General features: G+C 38.5%; 1 long non-coding RNA gene across 2 annotated transcripts; it reads right to left on the reverse strand.

Moving 5' to 3' along the window:
- Positions 1-980: 980 nt before the first annotated feature.
- On the reverse strand, positions 981-11,319 carry LOC311263282. 2 transcript variants are annotated; one of them, XR_014623332.1, is made up of 3 exons: positions 11,122-11,319; positions 2,651-2,771; positions 981-1,057 (listed from the first exon to the last, which is right to left on the reverse strand). It is a non-coding gene; the product is annotated as an uncharacterized lncRNA (long non-coding RNA). The 2 variants fall into 2 exon arrangements; XR_014623333.1 differs by having other exon boundaries at positions 987-1,481.
- Positions 11,320-12,809: the final 1,490 nt, after the last annotated feature.

The raw sequence follows: 12,809 nt of genomic DNA on the forward strand, positions 1-12,809 counted from the left end.
TGCCAGCAAGCCCAGTTATTTATGTAAATAGCTTAGCTTGTGGACTGTTTTCATGCAGAATATGAACCGGCTTTCAGTCATACTGTGGTGTCATTTAATTTTGTGTTAGTAGGATATTACAAAAACTCAGACTGCTGGTCTGATGGACACCGTCTTCCAAGCATCATAGCTACATCTGCTTGCTTTAAAGAAAATTATGTGATTAAAACACATGTCCTGTAAAATTACACATTTACGCCCATTTATTCTTGTGGTTATGACTCATGTGATTTAATTTTAATCCTCCGGTATGATAGTTTAACATTTTCCATCTAGCAACGCTGTTACTGATTTTGCTAGCTGTTGCATAGCTACTTGAATCACAGGGTAATGTACAGAGGGCTGAGTGTACAAGACTACGACCCATGAAGGACGGACAGCTACACAACCTAATAATTTGCGACAAATTAGCACTGAGTGGCCTGGAGCTCTCTGCGACTCAGATGTCTTGCCCATACTCCTTTATTAGTTTATTTACAGGGACCCAACATTTCCCCATGAGCAAGCACTTGGCGACAGTGGCGACAAAAGTTGCCTTTTAATAGTCAGAAACCTCGGAGGAGAACCGGACTCAATGGATTGGCCAAAAAATCAGTTCAGTCAGTGCTAAGTCAACAAGCTGGCTAGCAGGCGATCTAGCTTCCACTTTACAAATGCGCTAGTTAGCCTGACCTGCTAACTGTGAATTCTGTGTGGAATACAAACCATAATGGAACGACGGGTCCTCCCAAATGTAGATGGGAGTCAATGGATCTTAAAACAACTCGGTTGTTTGACAACATTTGCAAAATATGCCGGCTACTGTTGTGTAAAAACACCCAACCAGAGGATCAAAACACAGTTTGATGAATGTAAAATAAAACAAAACAAAAAGAGAAAAAAAAACAGTTGCTCTTCTTTTAGAATATAGTTTATTTTCTTTCACAAAATGTTAGTTTGACCTCCAACATGGGACGACTGGTTGTACAGGAGGCTGTCGGACAGATATTTGGAAATCATTCCACTTCTTCAGGATAAGCTGCGGATTATAATAAATACTTTTATTGGTCTGATGCTATGAATGTTTGATATCAAGTCTTATGTCGGACTAAAAAGCTGGAAAGCCCTATTCTGCAAATCAAAAGGTAAGTAAACTGGGTTCAGATGGGTTTATCCTCCTCTATATCCCTGCTGCAAAGTGAATTTCAGTTTAACTCCCCTGACACTGAGGCTTTGCTTAACAGGAGGAGTTGAGACAGAAAGCCCAAGGCACTGAAAATGAAGGACTGTTAAATAATTTTTGTCAGATGGGGCGTCAGACTTGGATTGAAGCAGACAAGGCTTCAGCAAAAACACAAGGGATAGTCCTGTGGGGAAAAGTGTGTGTCATGCTCAACACCTTCACAACCCATTCTGATCAAGCTCTTTTACTGGATGGGCAGATTCTAAAACAGGGCCAAATCCTGAAAGATAAGACACACACACACACACACACACACGCACACTTAAAGCCACATGTCTGAAAGATTTCTGTGACTAGCATACACACTTGACTTCAAATGAGGTCAGCAAGTTTGGTTTTTTGCCCTGAAACAATGCAAATATATGAGTGTAAAAGAAAGTCAGGGTCAGAGTCTGCGGCATTTGGAGTGATTCAGAATGACGGACAGGTAGGTGTCACTTTAAGGCCCGATACTTAAGTCTCATCTGTTTAAGTCTCAAAACATCACACCCTGCCTGCTCCAAAAGACAAACTGCTGCTTCAGCTTGCATGAAGTCTTGAGCAAAATAACTAAAAGGTGAAAGTGATAATATAACCTCGCTTTCTTTGATCGAGGAATACTTCGAAAAATAAGATCGTACCTTTCTCAAGGTTACCTAGCAAATGTTGTACGTTTCCTATTCTGGTCTCGTCTAGATCACCGCAATGCATTTAATTCAAAATAGCATACATTATTAACAGCTGGAACAAAGTTTTCTCAGTTTTTTGCTGTCCTTTGGCTCTAAGTTACTTCCTGAATGTATTTTAAAATGTTATTGTTAACTTAGAAAGCCACTCAGGGTCGAGCACCGTCTTATACAGTGTTTGTGGCCTCTGGAGCCGATGCACTTGCTCGTAACCCGAGGTCCTCAGTGACAGTCTTGCTTGCTATACCCGTCATCAAAACTTCCAATGCATTTGAATATCTCAGGTTGGTTAGCTCTGAGTGTGCTTTCAAATATCTCCTGAAAACTGGTATTTATTCATAAAGACTGTTGTTTGTATTGTATACCATTTGTGCATTCCTACAGTGGGGGAGAAATGAAAACAGGGCCGACTGCTTTATTTAAAACCATTAAAGCAAGCAGGCTAAGACATGCTCTGTCTGTCGGTCTATCGAGGGCCTGCTATGGACAATGCAACTCCTTATTTAGCCATACTCATTTCACATTTCACAACACAAACACCCAACCCAATCACCGGAATAAATGCTAGTGAAGTACATTTCTACAAAACCACAGACAAGTTCAAACTCGCCACTTTGCATTTGTTTAGTGTAATTTTTCTATTTCTCTCTTGTAACAATGCTACTTTCTGCTTAGGTTCAGGAACAAAATCCACTTGGTTAGGATTCAGAAAACAAGAGCCTACCTGTTTTGGTTGCCACAAAAGTGTAGATGTGGTACGTTGTCCTGTGCAGAATAGCCAGCTTTGGTCGCCCGTTTAGCAGGTTTTTGGCTTGCAATAACACCATCACTGTCCCCTCCAGCTCCTGATGTGAAAGGCAACCAATAAGCATAAAGTATGATGTGAACGTGATATGTCACATTTGGTAGTAATATCAACCTTGGGAGTATCTGCAGTTTGCAGTTAACTGTAATGTTATATCTGGCCAACTGGGCTGCAAACGCCCACTTGCTTGTGGGACTTACGGTAGTCATATGGCATATTTTTTGGCACCAAAAACTTTAAAACATCATGCCAGCATAGCTCGCGTGACATGAATAAAACTCACAGCTTCATTGCTTGACACTCTCTCGCTTTAACATCAGATTCAAAATACATCAGAAATAGGCAAACAAGCACTTAACAAGTGACTTCAGTGGGAAATAATAGAGCAACAGAAAATATAATATTATTTAATAATTACAAAAATGTATTGACAGATTAGTTTGTATCTAATGACTTAACTTGAGTAGTTTCTAATGTTTATTGCCTTTGGTTGTGCAGCACATGGTTACATTGTTAAGAAGGGTGCTCTCTGAAGAAGAAGTCATAGTAGTTTTAGATAAAGAATAGGTACCCCTCACATGTAAAAGGATGACTTGAGATAACTGCAGAAGATATTTCTTGGTTCCTTTTCATCTTACTTTTTCCCTCATATAGGCAGCACGAGGGCCAGAGAGCTGAGATCACAATCTCGTGAAATGATCATTAAATTGGTCTATATGTCATGGGACCAATGTGCCGTGGGACTGCAGCTACCATGCTCTCTGACCAGACTAAATAAGAAGATATGGGAGAGCTATAATGCAATCTGATGGTGAGAAAGACACATTAAGCATTTTTTGACGGGAAGAGTTTTCATTTGTTTTTGTTTTTTTGTTTTTTAAAGGGGCACTACGTAGTTTTGGAAAAGAAATTTAAACTCAGAATTTTAATATTGACAATGTTAATGAGGTAATAATACAAACTTTTATTTTTTTCATGACTGAATAAATAAGCTGTTCTCAGAGGAAAATAAGGTCCCCAGAACACTGTTTGAAGCTAGAAAGGTGGCAGGGTCCGCCACATATAAACAAAGTAAAACAGAATGAAACTGTGTTGTCCTTTAAGGTCAGTTTGTTTTTCATGACTGAATAAACTGAATAAAAAAAGAGGGTTTGGTTATTTAGTTTGTTTAGGGGTAAAAAATAAATAAATCAATGAAGATCTCTCTTCTGATTAAAATGTATTTTCCAAAAACTACATAGTGCACCTTTAAAGCAGGATTTGGTGTTTTGTTGATTAAATCTAGACTAAAGCAATATCCCCTCAAACACTGTATATTTCCAGTGTTTTTTGCAGGTGTATTATTGACGAGGCCAAAACGTCTATTTTTGACCTTATGAGGAACTTAAATGCTCTGTAGGTGGGTGAGGTGGGTTAGGAGCTATTTCTAGCAGGCTTACTGACTTGCATCCCTGAAGCTGTTTACTTGTATTCTCCCACACCACAGTAGCTATGATCAGCTATGTGATGTATAAATCTCCTCCAGTGATGGTTTTACTTTCTTGGTGAAATCAAAAAGTAAGGACTGTCCATCTTATTAGAGATGGGATGTCCAATATCCAGTTTGATTACTGTGCTGATAAGAATTTGGTAGTAGGCTGGTTTTTAAGTTAAGACGTGAGGAGTGGCTGTGAAGTCTCAGCTGGCATTCAAGGAAGGTCTTTTATACCTTGAGGGAGTCGGGGAGGAGTAGAGTCAAGGTCTGATTAACATCGGAGCTCCGGTTTCTCCTCGATCCAGTACTCGTTTGTATGGGCGAAACCTCAAAACAGCTCTACTGGGTAAAATGGTAACAAACATCACACACAGACAAGGCCAGACACATCACCGGAGCCAGAAATCACGCTTAAGATTCATCTGCACACATACGCACACAGGAAATCTAATTTTTAACTAGCTGTCAGCAAGCATTAAAACAGTGAACAAAACAAGTAACTTCTATATTCTACCCATATTCAGACTGGCCCTTTTACACTTTTTCCCCGACAGTATTATACAGTCAAGTTAATTGGATGTGTATATGAATCTAGACATTTCTCCACATATGGACTTCTGCTAATGGCCTTTTGCTTGCCTGCATCTGTATGCCAGACATGATGCTGAATTCTCGCTCAGGTCTCCTTGGAAAAAAACAAATCTCAAGAGGCCTACTGAGTCGTTCAAAAAGGTTAAATGAAGTCAATACAAGTTAAATATAAGGTCAAGTAAGACGATAAATAATGCTACGTTATGTTATTTGTATTGGTCCCAGTTTTGATGTAGTGTTACTGTTTCTGGTACAAATACTGAATAATAAAGAAGTCTGTCAAGTAACACAGTGTGATAGATAACAGTGTGATTTAATTAAAGTTTATGAAGTCATTACTGATCTGTGTCCTGAATTCATAATTTAACTGGTAAAGAGTTTTGCACTACTGACGTTGTTAACATGGTTACTAACTGCTACCGGTCCCCTTACTGCTACTGTACTGCTGCTACTGCATCAAATACTACTGCTACTACCACTAGCATATACGACTAAGGCAGTTACAACACAACCACTAATAGTGCTGCCACCACTACTGTGTCTAGTACTCATAGCCATGGGCGTATGAGCCATTGTACCCTTTTGCCATGTAGAAAAGGCATCTGTCTGTTCACTCGTGTCTGTACTTCATTATCAAATACATTCTGCTGTCTTGTTTGGAAAATTCACAATCAGTGAAACTCCATACCACGTTTTCACTTGAACTAGTCACTGATGCCCGAACGCCAGGCAGCTGAGTCAAGGTGGGTCAAACACTGTCACTACAAAAGGCCCTGAGCACAGAGAACGTACGAGGAAGATGACAAACATGACTAAAAGGGGGAGAAAGAAGGGATCAAATGAAGAGGAAAAGAAGGAACAAATTAACTGAACAAAAAAGGGATGAAGGATATCAAAAAGGGAAGCACTAGCTGTAGCTGTAAGCTTTTATTTTGCATTATTGCTAAATCTTTTAAGTGGGCACCTGATAAATGTGTCAGGTTATGAAATGAAGAACAGAAAAAAGCACCAAACCCCTTTAAGTCATTATTGGTGAGTAATGTCTCATTCATTTAGATATTTCAAGAGATTTTTTGGTTCAATGTGTTGGATTTTAGGCTACTTGCTTTTTGAAATTTTAGCAATTACAATTTTAGCCAAAAACAGTATATACAGTTAGGGTCTGTGCCACAAAGCTATAATAAATAAGTCATGAAATACATTTCTTTACTTTTAATTTTGTAACACCCTCAAATATGTGTCTGGGTGAAAATGTATTCATCATTTTTCTCATGCATTTATCCTGATTAAAGCATTAATCCATCTGTTTAAAGGAACCAGAATACAGGAACTGGCCGATAGACAATGCCATCATCCATGGCCGATGGCTGAGAGTCATCGACCACTGAGCCGTTGACCATCGCAATATTGTGATTTAGTAAAAAGGCACTTTCAACTGTACCAATGTTACTTGCATTTTCGTAGCTTAGCTTGCTCAGTATAGCTAGCTAGCTAACTTTTTTTCAAACTTTAGAGGTTGAACGCACATCACCCAATTCTAGTCACTATTACTATTACTAATACTACTTACAACTTACTTATGCGCATTTGATTCTGTGTGTCTGCATTGTGAATGTGAAGCTACTGCTAGCACTAGGTAGCTTAGCTCGGCTAAGAATCCACCTACAGCAACTCTAGACATCACTAACATCGAATATCTTCTTGTTGAATCCGTTCAAAAAACAAAGCATAAAAATGTACACATTGGAGTTTAATGAAAAGTTGTGATCGGACTGTTTTTGGCTGTATGCAGGGTCAGCACTGGATGCCTGACCCTATACTTCGCCTGGCCAAGAAAGAATTCCTTTGACAAAAGAACCCCCAAAACCCTCCCCCCAAATATGTGCGCACGCTTTTGAACATTTATGGATAATCCACAGAAAATCTAACAAGTCATCAATCAAATCTGTGCATTTTTGAACGGTTAGAAGCATTAATTAAGTCTTTTCCAACTGTCAATGCACCAAGGACATGTGGTATCAGGGATAGACACAAAACACACATGTACCTGGAAATAAATGCTTTTTTTTAATTTTTATGTCCTAATTTAGATATGTCGAGGGACAAAACGATGAACAAATACGATGATTGCCATCAGTTCATTGAAAAAGGCCATTCCATTAAAGTACTTTGTCCCTCTCTGTCTCCTCCTGTCAGTGTTATGGAAAGAGTAAACCCGATCACAGCTGTGTTTAAGCAGACGGGAAACAAATGTTTCAATCATGCAGCAAAAAAGATTAACATCAGCCTCCTATCTAGCTTCATAACATGCAAAACATGATACTAATGTTTCTTTTCTGCAGACGATGCCGTGTTTCTGCCTCATAGAGTTCATGTAACTGGTTTCATACGTGTCTTTGCCACATCATTAACGAGTCAACGAGGCGAATAACTGCAGTAGCCTCAGACAGCTCGAGAGCCCAGCACTGAGGGGAAAAAACTGAGAGAAATGTTCTACTTTTACTCCCCTGGCCCTTGTTTCTCCCCGAACAGGGGTCTGACTTTCTGCTCAAATTCTATTTTCAAGGCTTGTGACCCCTCCGACATCGCTGCAACTCATTGAAAGCATCAAGAGGTTCTGTTTGTTTTTGCTCCCTTTTTTCTTCAATCACCTTTAGCCACTAGCACAATCATCCTTGGTATTGGAGAAGATTTCCTGCCAGTGCCCGTACCTGACACCTCATTTCAGACGGGCAAACTGTGGAGAGCCATAAGGTCTTCGTTATGGACCCAAACCAGGCAAATAGACGGGTGTGTTTCTGTTTCACATCTCCATCACAAATAAAAGATCTCTGTGAAATATGTAAGTCTTTTAATGGATGTTATGTTGATGAATTCATGTGAGTTTTTATATTTAATTTCCAATGTTAATGAGGTAGTGTGTTTGTGTGAAGGGAGTATGTTTTAGGCATAGAGTTGTAGACATTTACAGAACATTCTGTGAAAAGACATCAGCATCCCAGTGACAATATTTTTGTGAAATGTTTAAAGATATAATATGTAGGAATTCTGCATTAAACCAAAGAAATAGACCTTTGTTATATATGTTGTTGAGTTATGTACGTACATTATCCCAAATGTTTCCAACAATGTTCAGACCAAGAGGAATTCTCAAGTTTACACAAAGTAATAGTGTGTTTCAGTAGGTCGCCAACGCTACGTTCAGGTTAGGGAAACATTAGATACATTTTCATCAGGTTGTTTAATGGAACAGTGAAGCACGTTTGATGGCAGTAGCATTTGTGTTTATTTGCGGTACAGCACACAGAGGGCATGCGTTTCTGTGTGGTCAAATTCAGGACAACTCTCAGTGAATTCAGTAGCCCACTCACCAGAATCTCCTGCCTTGTTACAGTTGAGGACTATGTTAACAATGGACTTACCACTTTTTCTGCTCATCACATTAGAAGCTAAATGTGCCAGCATTAGATGTGTTCAGAGTTGGAAAGATTTCATTATACAGAAATATTGTGTCATGTCAGTAAATATCTTTGTTAAACAAGTCTTTCCTACAACTACAATTTGGCTCATTTACACTATAAAAGAGCGTTTAATTAATCTAATTTTCTTGTGCTGGGGATATGATAATCAACACAAATTATTGGGCTGTTATATTTCTATCTTTTTCTCTCTTTCCGGGAACATTTTGTGCCTTTATTTGAGAGTGAGCAGTAGAAAGATGACAGTAAAAGAGGGAGGGAGTAAAAACAGGGAGAGGGATGAGGAATGAAGCCAGCAAATGTCTCTGTCCAGGGTCAAACCTAGGACGCTGTGGTTCATGGAAGGCACCGTAACCAAAAAGCTGCCCTATTTCTTTCTTCATAAGGTGGCACAAAATGTGTTTCCTGCGGCAGATGTTAACCTGTACACCTGAAGGGTCCATTTAGGTTTTTATATGCTTCTCCCTAAAAGGTTTATTTTCTGAGGTGAATACTGTATATTTAGAGTTTTACGGCACAAATCTCAACACTTTATATAAAGTATTTATGAGCAAGTCAAACATGCAAGGCTGCACTTCTGCTGTGTGGATCACACAATGATTAATGGGTGTACTGTCCTCACAAGCTGAGCTCAACTGATGGATACATTGACAACACGGAAGGGGAAATTTTCACTAATTTCTCTGTTTTTGCACCCTGTGTCAGCTGCTCTAGAAGAATATAAAAGAAGGTTTTAATTTCCCTGCACAGCAGGTCTGTGCAGGAAACACAACTGAGCGAATATCACATCTTTTATTTCTTTTATCTTGGTATTTATTTATTCTAACAGCAGGTGCAATATTGGCCACTGTATGCACTCTGCAACCCAAATGTGGGTTGATGTCTTGTCATGTCATGTCTATTGTGTGTTGATGCCTTGTCATGTCATGTCTATTGTGTGTTGATGCCTTGTCTATAGTCTGATGTCCCTTAGTGTTTCTGTACTCTGTGGATGGCTATGGTTGTCCCTTGATGCCATGGCTGCTCTTCACCTGCCATGGTTGTCTTTGATGTTTTGATGTTTTGATGTTTTTAGTGTCATATTGTCAATGTGGTTTAAACGTTCACGTGTCACTTTACTAACTGAGAACCATTTTCCCCAGGGGGACAACAAATTATCTATCTAAATGATCTATCTATCTATAAATCATCCAAATATCATTTGCTTGTTCAATAGTATAGTGGGGTTTGATCACTTTTAACTTATGTCTGTATATTAAAGGGATCTGAAATCGTACTCTCTTTTTTATCTGTTATTGTGTCATTTTATTTTGGCAAAATCGTCCTGGTATTTCCTGCTCCTGTTCACAGTGATTCACAGTGGAATTATCAAAAAAAAAGCATAGGCAACACATGTTGGACAAAGAATTTTAAAGGTTAAAGTTGCAATATGCAAGTATGCATGTAATTTTAGTTAAAAATGTTTAAAATGCAGGCTACTAAAATTAACATTATACTATAGTCTGATCCCTACAAGCATTCCTCACTGGGTCCCCCTTAATTCTTGGTATGAAAAACCATCACTGTGCTGTAGCATCCACCAGTACTCTAAGCTCAAAGTCCAGGGGGCTAGCTGCAGTTAGTGGCAACTCTGGTGATGTGCTGCCCCCTAGTTGTTCGGAGTATGAACATGACAGGTGGCCATTCCTACATACTGCACCTTTAAACAATTAGGTCTACCATTTGAACAGACATTAACTTTGAACACGTGACTTGTAAGTATCCTTAAAGTGGTAATGTTAAGGACAAGGTATTTTTTTGGATGCATCTCATTTTTTTTTACATTGGTAGTGACTGAAAAACTGCCATCAAGGAAGAAGTCAGTTGAGGTCATTCAGGGATCTGATCAGGATGCTTCCCAGATATCTCCTTGTGAAAATATTCTGGGCATGTCCAACTGGCAGAAGGCCTTGGGGACGATGCAGAAGGAGGCATGTACTGTATAGCAAGTCCACTGAAAGTCAAATAAGCTGCACATTTGTACAGTCAACTGTAGGAGGGTTTCAATTTCACAGTCATGTGAACGGTTTAACAAATAAAATGACTCCTTTCACCAAAAGCTCTGATTATTCTGACATTAAAACTTTAAATGGCCCCATTTTAGTCAGGCATAGTCATACAAATACCAAAGAAGTCAGATTAACAGCACGCTACCTTTCAAGATTCATATTCAACATTTGACTCAAACATGACAAATCTAACTAGGCCTCTTGTAAAGTATTGAAGGGTCTCTGCTTTCTTCCAAGCACAAAGCTACTGTGCCATCATGTCTGTCCTTGGCTATTAATACATGCTGTATTGTCATGCTGCCCCATCAACACTAAAGCAGTTAAATCCAGTTTATCATAGAGCATTATGCATTATGGACTTCTTTACAGTTAGAATAGCCAGAAATAGCCATCTTGGGTTAATCATTTTTAAAGTTTACTGTTGTAGTTACCAAGACCAAAACCTTATTTAAATCTAGTAACTACAGTGCATGATCCTGTACTTCCTTAATTTAAGATAGCCCTCAGGTATGCATTAATGTCGGCAGAACTGGGTTCAGGTATGAACCTTATTAATGGAATAAACTGTAAACCTGTAAACTGCCCTTGAAGTAGAGTCTTGTGTTCCCCTCTGAGATGTAAAAGCTTTGCTATTTGATGTTTTTTATGATTCTTGGAACTGTTTCTATTAAAGCTGCACTGTGTAGTTTTTGGAGGACAAGAGAAAATCTTCATAGCTGATTTCTTTATGCCTAAACAAACTTAATAAACAAATTATCTTCATTTACATGACTGAATAAGCTGAATGTACAAACTGACCTTAAAGGACTTAAGTCAAAAAGCAGAATGCAAGGAGAGCTGCTCGGTTGTGGAAAAGGCGGTCCCTCTGGTGCTCATCAGTTTAGGGATCTTGTTCTTTCAACACTGTAGATAAAGTCTGAGGTACTCCAGAGGGTAATGAGTTAAAAAGCCTTTAATTAATCATGGCTGTTGAATCACAACAATAGCAAAAACATGCCTTCGTCAGGGCAGTTCAAAATGGCCGCCTTTGGGCTCTTACATTTATAGGTTAGCAGACAGTCACATGATCAGTATAGCCAAGTAAGTAGTAACATGATTGGTCTGGACAGTTAGTCTCATTATCATTGAAGACAGGTGAGTGGTAACATGATTGGTCTAGATAACCACATGACAGACTATGCAGGTTGTCACATGATCAGTACGAGCAGGTTGGTAGTCACATAATTAGGCAGTTAAAATAAAAGTGGAAAAATATCACAAACAGTAAGCAAGATAATAGAAAAATATACAAACAGAAAATCTTCAAACTCCTAAATATTTCAGTACACTCAGAAAAGCATCAGTTATTATTTTTCTCTGGTAAAGCCATGGGGTACTGGGGGGTAACCTGTTCTTATAGCATTTTTATGTTCAGCCAGTCTTACTTTAAGTTTATGCTTTGTTCTCCCAATATAAAAACAACCACATAGACATTTGAGTCTGTAAACCACATATGAGGTATTGCTATTTATAACAGACTTTATGTTGTACTTACAACCTGATGTTATGTCAGTACAGAAGCTGGTATTAGTCATATTATCATAATGATTGCACTTTCCACACTTGTAGTTGCCTGCTCTGCTGCTTAACCAAGTTTTTTTTTTTTGTTGTTGTTGTATAACTTTTGTTTCTACCAAGGAATCTGAGGCCTTAAAAGTATGTAAAAGTTATTTTAGGCATTTGAGAAATGAGTAATTGATGTTTTTCTGAGTGTATTGCAATATTTCTGTTTGAAAATGTTGTTTATGTATATTTTTCTATAACTCATTACGTTCTTGAGACTTTTTCTACAATTTTGAAAGAACATGAGTATAAAAAAAAAGAATAAACATTGTTTAATAAACATGAAAATTGTAAAAATTAATTTAGAAAATACATGACTTGTTGAACCTTTCCCGACAGCTACAAAGCAAAGAAAATAATGAGCTGGCTTTGTAAAATTAAATTCATGTTAAGTCCTCACAGCATCTAAATCTCATCTGGTCAAATAAGGTGAGCCTACTGTTTCAGATAGATAACACATTCTTCTCCTTTATGGGCCCCATTGTGCCTAACGCAGCTTCAAGCAGAGGAGACATAATTTTGGGATGTTTTCCATTTCCTCTGCGGAGCCACAAAATACCGCTCTTACTTAGACTTTTCAAAGACAGCAGTGTGTACTGTGTGCTTAACCTCTGTTGTTGAATACAATAAAGTATGCAGCATTGTGCGGTATTGCGCCTGTGAGAGTGTGATCCATGAAGGAGAGAGCATTATAAAACCATCATAAATGAAAAGAGGCTGCAGATAACAGTCCCTAAACACTGCTGCTGCTCTCCTACGATCCATAATCACTGAAGAAACGGTGCATTACACAGCGTATAAAACACAATACAGCACAAACACTTGGTCATTTAACCTTGACTTAACATCTAATTCCACCTACAGAGGAGAGATATTAGCTGTGT

Source organism: Pagrus pagrus (genome assembly GCF_965226575.1).
Source record: "Pagrus pagrus genome assembly, chromosome: 1".
Taxonomy (NCBI): domain Eukaryota; kingdom Metazoa; phylum Chordata; class Actinopteri; order Spariformes; family Sparidae; genus Pagrus; species Pagrus pagrus.